The sequence below is a fragment of the Chenopodium album genome, chromosome 4, assembly GCF_948465745.1.
Source record: "Chenopodium album chromosome 4, dcCheAlbu1.1, whole genome shotgun sequence".
Classification (NCBI taxonomy): domain Eukaryota; kingdom Viridiplantae; phylum Streptophyta; class Magnoliopsida; order Caryophyllales; family Amaranthaceae; genus Chenopodium; species Chenopodium album.
The window spans coordinates 38,249,249-38,262,033 of NC_137837.1; the positions used below are offsets into that span (position 1 = coordinate 38,249,249).

The following is a 12,785-nucleotide window of genomic DNA, read 5'->3' on the forward strand; positions in this document are numbered from 1 at the left end:
ATGTTCAAGTGAATGCTATACCTAAACCATTTCCCTTAATGTTTTATTTCTTGTTTTAGCATTTTTAGACTTTAGTTTATTTATCCCCTATTCCGGACTAGCTTAATTGTCGATAACATTTGGTGGTGTTTACCGCTCTCTGTGGTTCGACCCCTATGCTTGCCTTATACTCGTATTAGGTTTGTTTAGGTTGTATAAATTGTATTTGATCTAGGGATAGACAATTGACGACGCGTTTATTCCCTTGTCAATCATCGCCCATCACTACTACAAATCCCTTAGTTTCTCGACGCTTTTGCCTCGACGCTGAATATAAGTCGTCAGCATAAAATTTAGGTTCCGTTTTTTCTCCTTTCAGAGTCATAATATTGTATGGACATTAAAAAGCGTCGAAAAAAATCTCATGCACGTGCCTCAATCTTATATTTCAGATCATCATATTACGACTAACAAAAGAAAGCAGGGCAATAAAAAACGCAATAAAAAATTAAAACTGCTTGCTCGCACTCGCTGCCACAGACCCATCTCTATCTCAATTTCTCCCAAAACCTAATTACTCCGGACATTCTATCATCATCCATACAATCTCATCACCTAAAACCACTTGTGATTCAGAGATTTTGGCTTAAACCTATGGAAAAATTGTTCATCTACTTGTTAATTTTTTTCAAATCCTGGTAATGTTCTCATAAATTTCCATTTTTTTTTATAATTTATGTAGTTTGATCAGTCAAATTAGGTATTTATATTGATTTATTGTTCAGAAATTATCTTGAATTATTAGTTATTGTATAGTAATCGGTCATTATTAGTATCAAATTAAGGGTTTGATTCAATTGGTGTGTTGGGTGCAGGCCAGGGGAATTGATAACATATTCGTTTGTTTATACTTCATTATTTTGGGTTGCTGGTGTAGATTTTTGTATATTTCACACTATCGCCACCCTCACCACCCACACTCGCACCGACATCAGTGCAGACCACCACATGTGCCATAAGTCCTCTTGCCTAATTGCCTTACACATCCCTTAACTCTGTTTATTCCAATTATATTAAAATTGGATCTTATTCAGTTATTTTTTGGACATTGTATATTGGTGGTAGGTTGAATAAGAGGATATATTATGCCGTCAAAGTAGAACGATTTGGCGAGGATGCATGCAAATCTAGGTAAGCTTATTTGGATATTTTTTTGTCATTAATATTGATTTAACATCTTCTAATTATTTATTATAGTTTAATTTTGTTAGGAGATTTGATCATAATTAAAGGAACTGAATAATTGAAGGATTTGATTATATTTGAGAGGTTGGATTGTTGGGTTTATTGTGGTGATGTACTGATTGAATGTTAATGGTGACATTGTTAGATGCACAAGGTTCTAATGTTTTAATAGAGCAAAGGTTTGTTGCTAGTGACAAAGGATGATATGATGATCAAGAACGTAACTAAATTAAGGGATAGATTCATCAAGAATTTGGGTGGTATTCTTGTTAAACAAATTTCCAACTATAGCTGTTGGGGATGGTAAAAATTAATACTTTTGAACTACAGATTTATTTGAAGGTAGAAGATAGTTTTTAAGCTAATTTTTTTTTTTAATTATTTTTATTATTATTAATAGTAGTTTTTAAGCTAGTTGTTGAGGTTTTGGTATAAGTTAAATAAGATACCTAATCCTGAACCAACCTCTTGTTTACTCACTAAGTGGAAGATTTTAAATGCCATATGATCTTGATGCAGATTTCAGTAAAGACGTGGGCAACAAATCATTTGTCTCTGTTTCGTGGAAAAAGAATTTGACCTGCAAAAGTTGGGTTTAATTTACCTTGGCTTATTAAGGTTCCTCTGATGAATGAGTTAGAGTAGTTAAAATGCAAGCAATCTGATCTCTAGGAAGAATTCTCAATGAACCTTTTGCATATCAAGTCATGGGTTTTGTAGTTACCTTATCTAATCATGTTGATATACTAAACTAATACTAGATTCGATGGCATTGTACTTAAGAACTAAATATCCTTGTATGCATTTGTTCTTTGATTTGAGTTATATCAAACTATAAAACAGAATATTATAAGGTTTTATACTTATATATGTAATGAGTTAGCTCTTTTATAATTTTAATCGGTACTCGTTTAATTTGATTTATTTCAATTTATGAGTATTTACAACTTTTTGCAGAGGAATAATTAACAAAAAATTATATAACTATTTATAATTGGATTTTTACTGTGATTGGAGCTTCATTGTTGACGTCATTTTTGTCTGATGATTTGATCTTTGTTGTGAGTTATAGCGATTTTAAGACTCCCCAAAAGATCCAAGACTTTTTTAAGGTATTTTTTACTTTATTAATTGTATGTTTTTTTTTGTACAGTTACTCAATCTGCATTTTAGTTTTTCGAGCAGGAGTGATGTGGTGGTGCAGGGATCAAGGTATACCTTTTTTTTTGGGATCAAGGGATTAAGGTATACCCAGGTTTATGATTTTGGGTAAGTGTTACATTATTATTGTTTCAATTGATTTTGTACTCCAATTCTTTTTGATTTGCGATTTTCAGTTTATAAAATTAATATGAATTTTTTATTTCTATTTTTTTTTCCTTTGATGTGATTTATTATTGGTGATTTTTGCAACACCTGATTTTTGAGGTGGATTGTCTGAATTTTTATCATAAGCTCAAGAAAGGTTCTTATGAGTTATCTACAATGGGCACTATTACTATGATATTGATTTGCATTAATTTTGTTCAAATATTGCTTTTGTTTTAACTATATATTCTGCTTGTTTAATTTATAGTGCTTGCTTGGTCCATTGTTTCCGCTCCCTATGTTCCTATTATTGTGAACTTTTATTAATTTTGGGTTGTGTTTTTGCTTTTGTTCCGATAATATTTGTATTTTTGAGTTGATTCATGAATGGTGAAGATTTGAAAGAAGGGGTTGGTTTCTAGTTATTTCCTTAAAGTCTTAGGTGTGGTTTCTTTTTGAATAGAATCATTGTAATTGGTATTCGTATATATTACAAATTCAATTTCCACTATTACAAAATTCTTGTATTCTCGACACTATGGAAGACCGTCACAGTTAAATTAAGAGTTCCGTGTTTTGTCGACGCTTTTAAGCGTCCTTTGACTTTCTCGTCTATTTTCTGCGTCGAGAAACATAATCACATGCCCTATACGTTGCAGCTTAGGGTTATCGCTTTTCAATCTTACTATTTTCAACTGCCGCCCCTCTCATCTTCTCTATTCTCTCTCTCGCTCTAGTCACTACTCAACTTCTTCTCATTCTTTGCTTCAAAATTAAAGATCTACTTACAAAAATTAATGATTTTTTCTGTCTTCACAAGATTTGTACTTCTCAAGGAATTTCAAGCAAGTGCAATATTTTTTCCACATCTCGATTTTCGATTCTATTTGTTGAAGTCGATCGACAATCCATTTTTGTTTGTCTTCTAATTTATGTATTTTACTCTTAGCTTCACTCGTTTTGATTTGTTTTCTGGTAAGATTCTTTAATTTCATGTTTTGATTTTGCTATTTTAAAGGTTTTCTCTAATTTCTGTTTATCTAGGTTTCATCGATTTTATATATCAGTTTACAATGCCCAGAAATAATACATGTTATTTGTTCGAATTCAATTTTAAAGTCTAAGGTTTGTATAACCAATTTCTTTTTCAGAAATATTCTTCACAGCTTTAAGCCTCCATTCCAGTTTAAGAGGTTGGACTATAGAGATGGGTAATTGACTTTCCGTTTCCTTTTTTTTATCTATTGTATATTATTAGGTTTAGCTATTTTCAAATTATTGTAAATTTTATGAATTATTGTTCTATTTAGTTTATCTGATCTTGTGCAAAATCTGCTATATTGGTATCATAGAGAGCAGTATTTATGGTGAATGGATGCTCTGCGATTGTATATTTCTGCTCTTGCAATTGTCTGTTGAAAACACCTATGATTTTTATGACCAATTGTATTAATAATGTGATTGCTTGGAAGTTGAAACTATAAACAGGCCTAAATGTATAATATGTTGAGTTTTTCACTCTTGTCAAGCAAGCAATAGATGATTAAGATTTGCTAAGCAAATAGATGTCTGAGATTTGGTGTTGGTGTACTGGTTGAGGAAGTATTGTTAGTGTAGCATATGATGTATGCTCGTTATTTGATAAGTACTTGTATTTTATTGGTGTTCTTCTTAATTATTTGTGGTGATGGTAGATAGGATAAGGAGTAGGTGACTAGGTGGGGTGCGAGATATGATATCTTGTTGATTTTATTATGAATTATTCATTCTTAGCTTTTATTTACGTACCTTGCTATCAATATTAATGATCTGGTTTCTTTGTTTATGTATGATATTTATCTAAAATTCCCTTCTGTTGGACCAGATTTGAGGCTAGACACCAGCTATTGGTGAAGCAATTGAATTAGGAGCAGCTATATATATACCATCTATCTAGAATCGGCCTGCAAAAAATCCACGATTACGAGGTAGATTATTGTCTTACACCTGATATATTCCTGGCCTATCGGTCATTGATTTCTAATATTCAGGCAGCTATGAATTTTGAAACTTTAAGCTCCAATATTGGTTATCATAATCCTAGTAGTAGTACTACTAATACAATTATTACTTATTTGTTATTGTGTGATTGTGTGTATGGTTGATTAGATGTGCATGATTTTATGTATATTAGAATAGGATAAAGTAAGATTTGTCTTTTATCTTTATTTCACAACATCTTTTAAACTTTTAATGCCCTATTTTAATGGTCTGTAGCTTTTAATCTGTTATTAGATTAGATGTGCATGCTCTTATACTGGTGGTGTTCTAGATATGATAAACATAATGTTAGTGTTAATCTTTAATCTATTATTATAATCAGAGGTTGACATAGAAATTTAGTGACTTCTTGAATGCAGCTCTTTTCAGTCACATTCTTAGTTCTTAAGAAGGTAGGATATTAATCAATATTACTTCTGACCTTCTGAGCATGGAGTATTATAGTAACGATTATAGTATCAATATGACCTTCTGACCTAGTCCTAGGGCAATTTTGGACTTTGGCTTCTTACATGTGAAAGGAATTGAGTAGTTAAAGTAGCAAGCAAGTCAAATTAACTTGGATTTAGGTGATTTATATACGCTTTACTTTCACAATGGAAATAGTTCTTAATAGAAAATTCTGTCCTCAGACATCAGATTTACTGATGCAGCACTCCGTATCTTTTAAAGATGTTCCCCAGAAGCTGAAGAATAGAACTCGTGTTTGCAACGCCTTTGGGAATTATCTTGAATGACATTTTTTCTCTTTATTTCTTGTTACCAGCCTGGACTTCTCGTTTGTGAGAAGAAAGATGTTCCCCCCATAGCAGTCTCATGCTTAATTATGTGAGCGGGTTTTATCAATATAAACATGATAGGAGTATCCTTTGTTAAATTGGTCTCTTCTTTGTTTGTTTTTTTTTTTTTTTTGTTTTTTTTTTTGTTGAATTTGGTCTATTGTTGCTCTCATTGCACACCTTGGGTTGGTTGTTTCCACTCCATGGACTTTGCCTAAGATACTTAGAAAGACTAAAGATTGCTCGTGTAATCTTGAATATACTTGATTTGAACCTTGTTGGATTGCCATTATGCCCGAGATTTGCTTCAAATTTCTGATTAATTCACTAAGGTTTTTTTACTCTTTACCTGTTAATTAAAGTACATTTTAGTCAAGAATGATGCAGTGTTCATGTTCAGAAAATTGAAAAAAAATGTCAGATATTATGAGGAATTCTTTTATGTTGCAAATGTGTCTTGTAACTCTGTAAGAGTTGCCTATGAAATTGAAGAGGTAGTTGGTGGTGGCGGCGGCTACTGCTGGTGCTGTGTGGTTAAGGAAGGAGCAAGAGGTGGAGAAGTGTCACCCCGAGAGTAAAATTTTATACCAGCCTTGGGAAAATACAAGTATACCAGTACAACTCCGAATATGAGCATTAGTACTCTGCCCACCCTTTGGGTAATGTAACCTTTATACTAGCGTAACATTAAAAAAAAAAAGATTTTCATTTATATTTCTATATTTAACTTACAATTCTATGTTTAAATAATATACAACATGTTGAATCTTGAGCCTATATTGTGTAATGTACTAATTTATACTTTGTTTTTTTTTTTTTTTTGAAGATTGGAAAAGGCAATGTAAGTGCAACAAGAGAATAGGTCGGGACACTTGAGCATCAACAAGCGACTATATCGTCTATAAGGCCATCATCTATCTATTTTGATTTTTAGTCTGATGATGTATTTATTTAGGGACAAGCTACTTGATGAGTGACATTTATGTCACTCTTAGGGAGTAGTTTTAGAGTCATTTTCGTGTTTATTTTATCTTATTTGCTTGTATAGTTTTTATCTTTATTAGTTTTAGTTTTATTTCTCTTATTTCTATTTTACTTTTATTTATTTTAATTAGTTTGGAGTGTTTTTCACATTTTATTTGTTTGTGTTTTATTTAATTTTGTTAGTTTTAGTTTTAATTCTCTCATTTCCTATTTTAGTTTATTTAGTTTTATTTTATTTATTTCATTCCTTTTTGTCTTGATTTCTCCTCGGTTTTGTGTGTAGGGGTTCGGGTTATATGTCAAATGAGTTCGGGTTCCAAGTTGAGTCGAACACAAACCGCAACCTGCTGCCCCTTATCCATCACCGCACCCTTCATTATCCTACACCACACCATCAGCAACAACAACAATTCCCCTGCTCCTCTTTCCCATCCAATCAGCCAACAACAATTACCACCAGCCCATTTACCATCACCAACAGCCACCACGTACTTCACCCCGCAGCACCAGCCACCACCAAACCACCTTCACCCCGCAACAACACCAACAGCAACACAACCAACCATCTGACCACCAACTGCAACCCCGCAAACACCACACACACCAGCACCACCAGCCGCAACAGCGCACACCACACACCACCACTCACCTCCCTTTCCCCCTGCTCCAATTCGCACCATTGCCCCGCAAACACCACACACCCCGCAGCACCAATTCACTCACCCACTGCAACCCCTCACACCACTCACCACCAGTCCAACTTCCAACCACCAGCCAATAACCACCTGACCGCCGCAACAACCACAATCACCCACCAATTCACGCGCTCACAGCACCGCAGCCACTAATCACGCACAACCGCAACACACACCAACAGCAACACAACCCAGACCACCGCAACCACACCTCAATTCTACCACCACCGCGCAACAGAGCAGCCACCACCAGCATCAATTACAACAACAATTGCACCTTACCGTCACCAATTCGCACAGCAACATCCCCAATTTACAGTAAATCACAAATTCTCAAGTTCGAGCAAACCGTTGGTGGTTCGATCGAAGTTCAAGACAGAGACTTTGTAGGTTTCGTTAATCGAAGAGGAGTAGTCGAACATACCCATGGTTTGACCGAACCAACCCCGTAGTTCGGCCGCACCAACCCACGGTTCGATCGAACCATTTCACGAGCTATGCACATGGCTTTTAATGAAGATGAACGGCCTCGATTTGATGATGATAGTTGATGAACGGTGGTGATGGTGGTGCGTTTCAATGGAGTTCTTGAAGCAGGCTGGTTTCGAGGAAGAAGAGGGAAATCGGGGGGTAGCTGATAGTTTTGGGGTTTTGGTTTCCTTTTTCTTTTTCTTTTATTTTTATTTTCTTTTTCTTTTCCTTTTCTTATTTCTTTTCTCTTTTGTTTTCTTTTCTATTTTATTTTCTTTTTCTTTTCCTTTTCTTTCTTTATTTTATTTCCTTCTTTTATTTTTCTATTTTTCCTAGTTTTATTAGCTTAGTATAATTACCAAATTTTGGGGTAATTAGAAAAAACGGGGAATAACTATCTATTCTTCTCTCTAATTAGTTTTAGGTTAGGTTAGGATTAGTCTTCTTTGGTAGAGAGAGAAAGTGAGGTTTTCTTCATTAATGAACTTGGATTTTGAAGAAGGAGCTTGTTCAATCCTTTGTAGACCTTCATCTTCAATTAATAAGCAATTTCTTACTCTCTCTCCTCTATTTTTATTTGTTTATTTTGATTATTATTTTAGTTGTTGGTATTACTTGTTGATCATGTTGATTCTTGATTATTTGTTGATTAATCTTGTTATTATCATGATTAGTGAGTAATTTCCCCAATAAGGGGATGGTTGTGGTGTAGTTTGACCTTGAGCATGTTCTAGGGTTTAGAATTGATTTATTTGTGATTAAAGTCTTTATATGCTTGATATTCTTTAATCTTCTTGCAAGTGCACATTGTTGGTTGATTAAAGGTGAATCTTTGCTAACAAGAAACGGAAGTTGACTTAGTTAAGGTTCATTACTATCGATTGTTATTTAATAGTACCTCCTAGTATATGGTTCTAATGTGGAAACATAGAGGCTATGTTAGGAAAAGCCAATTGACCTCGGAAGGCGGCTAGATTGGATTCTTAATTTCGATATTCGAGCATGTTTAGTTCATAATTAATTCAATTTCTATACCTTTGTTTATGTTCAAGTGAATGCTATACCTAAACCATTTCCCTTAATGTTTTATTTCTTGTTTTAGCATTTTTAGACTTTAGTTTATTTATCCCCTATTCCGAACTAGCTTAAATGTTGATAACATTTGGTGGTGTTTACCGTTCTCTGTGGTTCGACCCCTATGCTTGCCTTATACTCGTATTAGGTTTGTTTAGGTTGTATAAATTGTATTTGATCTAGGGATAGACAATTGACGACGCGTTTATTCCCTTGTCAAATTGGTGTTTTTTTTTTTTTTTTTTTTTTTTTTTTTTTTTTCTCTTTGTTTTGTTTTTGAATAATTGCACATTTTTCTTTTCCTCAATATGATGATGAGCCTTTTTATGTCTACTTCCATAGACTTGTGGGGTTTTTGAACTATAATGGTTGTAATCCTTGTGAAGCTTGTGAGATTTGTTACTATGGCATGAATGAACAAACGAGATGTGAAGTTGAAAGTAGGTTTAATGGCGAATTTCAAGCATTATCGGTTCATAGTGCTTGGAGCTTTTTTGTACGGTTTGCTAAGGAAGTACGCAATAGGGCATGTAATGTTGCTAATTTTGATTCTCAATGTGATAATAGTTTTATTAGTGACATGCATCCCCATGATTTGTCTTGTGATCCTACTTGTGAACCTAGTACAAGTGATTTCAACTCTTTTTCTCGTATTGTTAATAATGAATCTCATTTGCTTGATTATGCCCCCTCTCCCCAATATGATGATGCTCATGTTTATAATGTGAATGATCCTCCCTCCTCATCTTCTTGTTCTTACATGGCTTCAAATGATTTCCCTTATGCTTCTAATGAGTCCTTTAATGAGGGTAATTCTATGGAAAGTTTGAAGGAAGAGAAGATAATGAGGATAATGGAGATGATGGAGAAGTATAACGAGATGAGGGAAGTTGAGAATAGGGAGACGGAAGCTAGAATGAAGATGCTTGAGAGCCAAATTCTCCAACTAGCCAACTCTCAAGAAAATGCCCTTCCTTCTTCTTCTCTTCCCCATATGAGTGAGGATCCCATTAGAGAGCATTCGAGTGATGGTGAAGGAGTTGAAAATGAAAAGAGTGTTGATTTTGAAAATCCTAATCCTTCTTCCCATCTTGATGAGTCTCAAGTGTATGTTTGTGACCCTTCAATCTATGAGTATATAGACTCTTTTGAGGTAATGTCCCACATATTTTTCGAGAGTCATTTGAGGACTTATAGATTATTGGATGATTTCATCGAGAACGCTTCTTGGGACTTAGATGAGTTTGAGATGAATCTACCTCCATTCATGCACGATTTTGGGACCTTGGGTTTTGAGATAGTTGAAGGAAAGGTTGTCTATTGTGGTGAAAAGGAGGATAAGGTTGACTCCCTTGGAGTTTTTGAGCTTGAGGGAGGTGTAGATCGTGAGTGCCATTCATTTGAGGATGCTATGATTGATTTTCATGCCCTCATTGGCGATGTGAGACCTTGTGGTGAGGGAGTAGCTACCCCTTTTCCCGTTTCTCATACCCCTTTTTCTCTAAGGTTCGACCACATCCTTCCTTACCCTACTTCTCTCCCTTCCTATCTCAAACAACCTATTGGGAAGCCGCCCTCTATGGATGATTTTCATGTCCCTCATTCCATCATCATTGAGGAAGAGAGGAATTTTGTCAACCAAAAATTATGTGATGAGGATTTGCCTTTTTCCTTTTCTTTCCACTATTCTTTTTCTTCTTCTACTTCTTACTTTCTTGAGTTTCCTTTCGATCCTTCTTCTTCTTTCTTTTGGCATCTCCCTCTTCACTTGCGTGCAATGATTTTGTTGCACGTTCTTATTCCGTCATTTGCCTATTTACACCCCCATGAAATGTGTAGTAGTGCATTTGACAAGCTCTTGCGTGCGTTGAATTTTTATTTCCTAGAGCGGTCTCGCTTGGACGTTAAACAAGCCTTTGCGGGAAGTAACCCGTGTTTTATAGCTTTCATTTTCTTTTGTTTTTAGATTAGATTTTCTCACATGGACGTGTTTGTGTTCCTTGCTAGGTACACAACTTGATATACTCTTGCGCATTGGTGATGATCAAGAATCAAGGAAATGTGCCTCAACTTACCTATCATGTGGAATTCAAGCCTTATTTGTAGAGATTATAGCTCATATGAGGTTATTTTGGGTTTTTTGTGTGATTTTGCATTTATCCCATATCCGGTAATATCCTTCTTTTCCCTCTCTCTCTTACTTATTGTGACTTGAAGATCATGTGTTGGTAATGTTGGATTAATTTTTCCTTGAATTCCCCTCTTTGGTTTCATTGTTTATGATTTGAAAGCTTGGTTTCATTCAAGCTTGGGGGAGGGTATTCTATCATGTTTGGTGGGATGTTGATTCATATATGCCATGCACGTGAGTATATGCATTTCCATGTTTTTCATGCTTTTGGAAAATCCAAAAAGATTTTTGTTTACTTCTAGGCAAGTTTAGCAAAGTTGTGTTTTGTTTGTTCTTAATTGGACATTATATCTTTTGGATTTGTTTACTCTTGAATGCCTTTCTTCCTAAGTGGTTAATGTGTGCACGATTTGAGAGTGTCATTGGTTGACTCTAGGATATTACATGCTAAGGTAGCCGGGTTGAGAACTTTTAGGAATCCATGAAGCCCTAGTTCACGGGTATGTGGTAAGATGGTGTTGCTCTCTATAGTGGATTTGGCACCCTTAGTTGGTATTTGCTTAGTTATAATCCCGTGTGAGGTAACATTGTTCTAGCCTTCATCACTTTGTTGTGTGGCGCATTTGGATCCTTAGCTATGCATGTCTTGATCCTTGTTTTGACTTATAGCTCCCAAGATCGTGACCGAAGCACTCTAGGGGAGGAAAAGGGAGCTTCTTTCTCATTTTTTTTTTCTTTATCTTCTTTTTGTTTTGTTACAAATTTGATTTTCTATTTTGCATAAACCTACTTGCTAACCAATTTGAGCCTTATGTTTCCCGCTCTTGTTTAAACCACATTACAAACCTAATGGCCTATGTTTACCAACCTTTTAGTTAGTGAAGCATTGGCATGTGATGTTTAAGTTTTGAGTTGTTGATTATAAACAAGAAGCACTTTAAGATTTGGTTAGAGTTGAGCTTGTAAAGAAATATGCAAATTTTTGAAAATCAAGTGAAGTTTCAAGAAAAAGTCGTCCAAATTAAAAAAAAGGCAAGGACAATGAATAAAGTAAAAAAAAAAAAAAGAAGAAAAAAATTGGAAAAGAAACAAAAACAACAAAAATATTTTAGATGGTTTCATTTTCTTCCTTAGTTTAAGCATTGAGGACAATGCTTTGTTCAAGCTTGGGGGGGAATGTTGTGTGTTTGTGTTGAATAAGCTTGGGGGAATGGCATTAGTGGTATTTTTGCTTGATATTTAGTGAATTCTTGAGTTATTTTTGAGTGTCGGCCGCACTTTTTGCTTCACTTAGGAATTATCACCAAATTTTAAATTTTTACCCCGCCTTAACCCTTAGCCTTACGTTACAACCAATAAAAAGACCCTTCGACTCTAGTAGTTTAGGTCAAAAGAACGGTGGAGGGAGATAGACTTCAAATCTATGGAAAGAGTATGCATAGTTGAGACGTCGGGATTGCCTTCTCAAAGTTTTTCATTTATTTATCTTTTTCCGGTTCCTTTGTGGAATCTTGAGAAGCCAGCTTAAGGGTTGATTTGAAGCTAGTGGAGAGAACGTGGTCCGATTGGTTGGGGCTAGGGTGGATTGAGTCCTAAGTAGTTCTCTATGCTTAGCATGTGTTATGTTTCAATCAACCATTGACATCTTGGAACTTGCATACATTTGTCCATTTAGAAAGGTTTGCATTCATTAGTACTCGTCCTTATTTCTTGTCCATACATGAGCTTGTGTTTCGCTTTTTCTCTTAGTGTTCCTTTTCCTTTTTCCTTTTGTTGCCTTGCCTTGGTTTTTGTCGAGAGTTGTGGGTTAAATCTCTTAGGAAACCCTCACGAGAGCTTACTCGTCCTCTTTGGCGACATAGGGGTTTAAAGGGCTTGATGCATACGCTAAATGCATCCGTGATTCCTACGACAGTGAGTTAGTGTACATTCTTTCTATTTGTTTCTATTTTGTTTCTTTTGCTTTAAATAATTCCATCTTGTTCTCTTTTGCCTTAGCTTTGCTCGAGGACGAGTAAAGGTTTAGCTTGGGGGAATTTGATGAGTGACATTTATGTCACTCTTAGGGAGTAGTTTTAG

General features: G+C 35.0%; 1 long non-coding RNA gene across 13 annotated transcripts; it reads left to right on the forward strand.

Annotated features, from left to right (window-relative positions):
- Window positions 1–475: 475 nt before the first annotated feature.
- Window positions 476–8,156, forward strand: LOC145629091 (uncharacterized). 13 transcript variants are annotated; one of them, XR_014111548.1, is made up of 8 exons: window positions 476–677; window positions 855–998; window positions 1,105–1,170; window positions 1,744–2,336; window positions 2,398–2,493; window positions 3,684–3,743; window positions 4,397–6,010; window positions 6,178–6,482. It is a non-coding gene; the product is annotated as an uncharacterized LOC145629091 (long non-coding RNA). The 13 variants fall into 13 exon arrangements; XR_014111550.1 differs by lacking the exon at window positions 1,744–2,336 and having other exon boundaries at window positions 855–1,170; window positions 2,378–2,493; window positions 4,397–4,499; window positions 5,339–6,010; XR_014111552.1 differs by lacking the exon at window positions 1,744–2,336 and having other exon boundaries at window positions 855–1,170; window positions 2,378–2,493; window positions 4,397–4,499; window positions 5,752–6,010.
- Window positions 8,157–12,785: the final 4,629 nt, after the last annotated feature.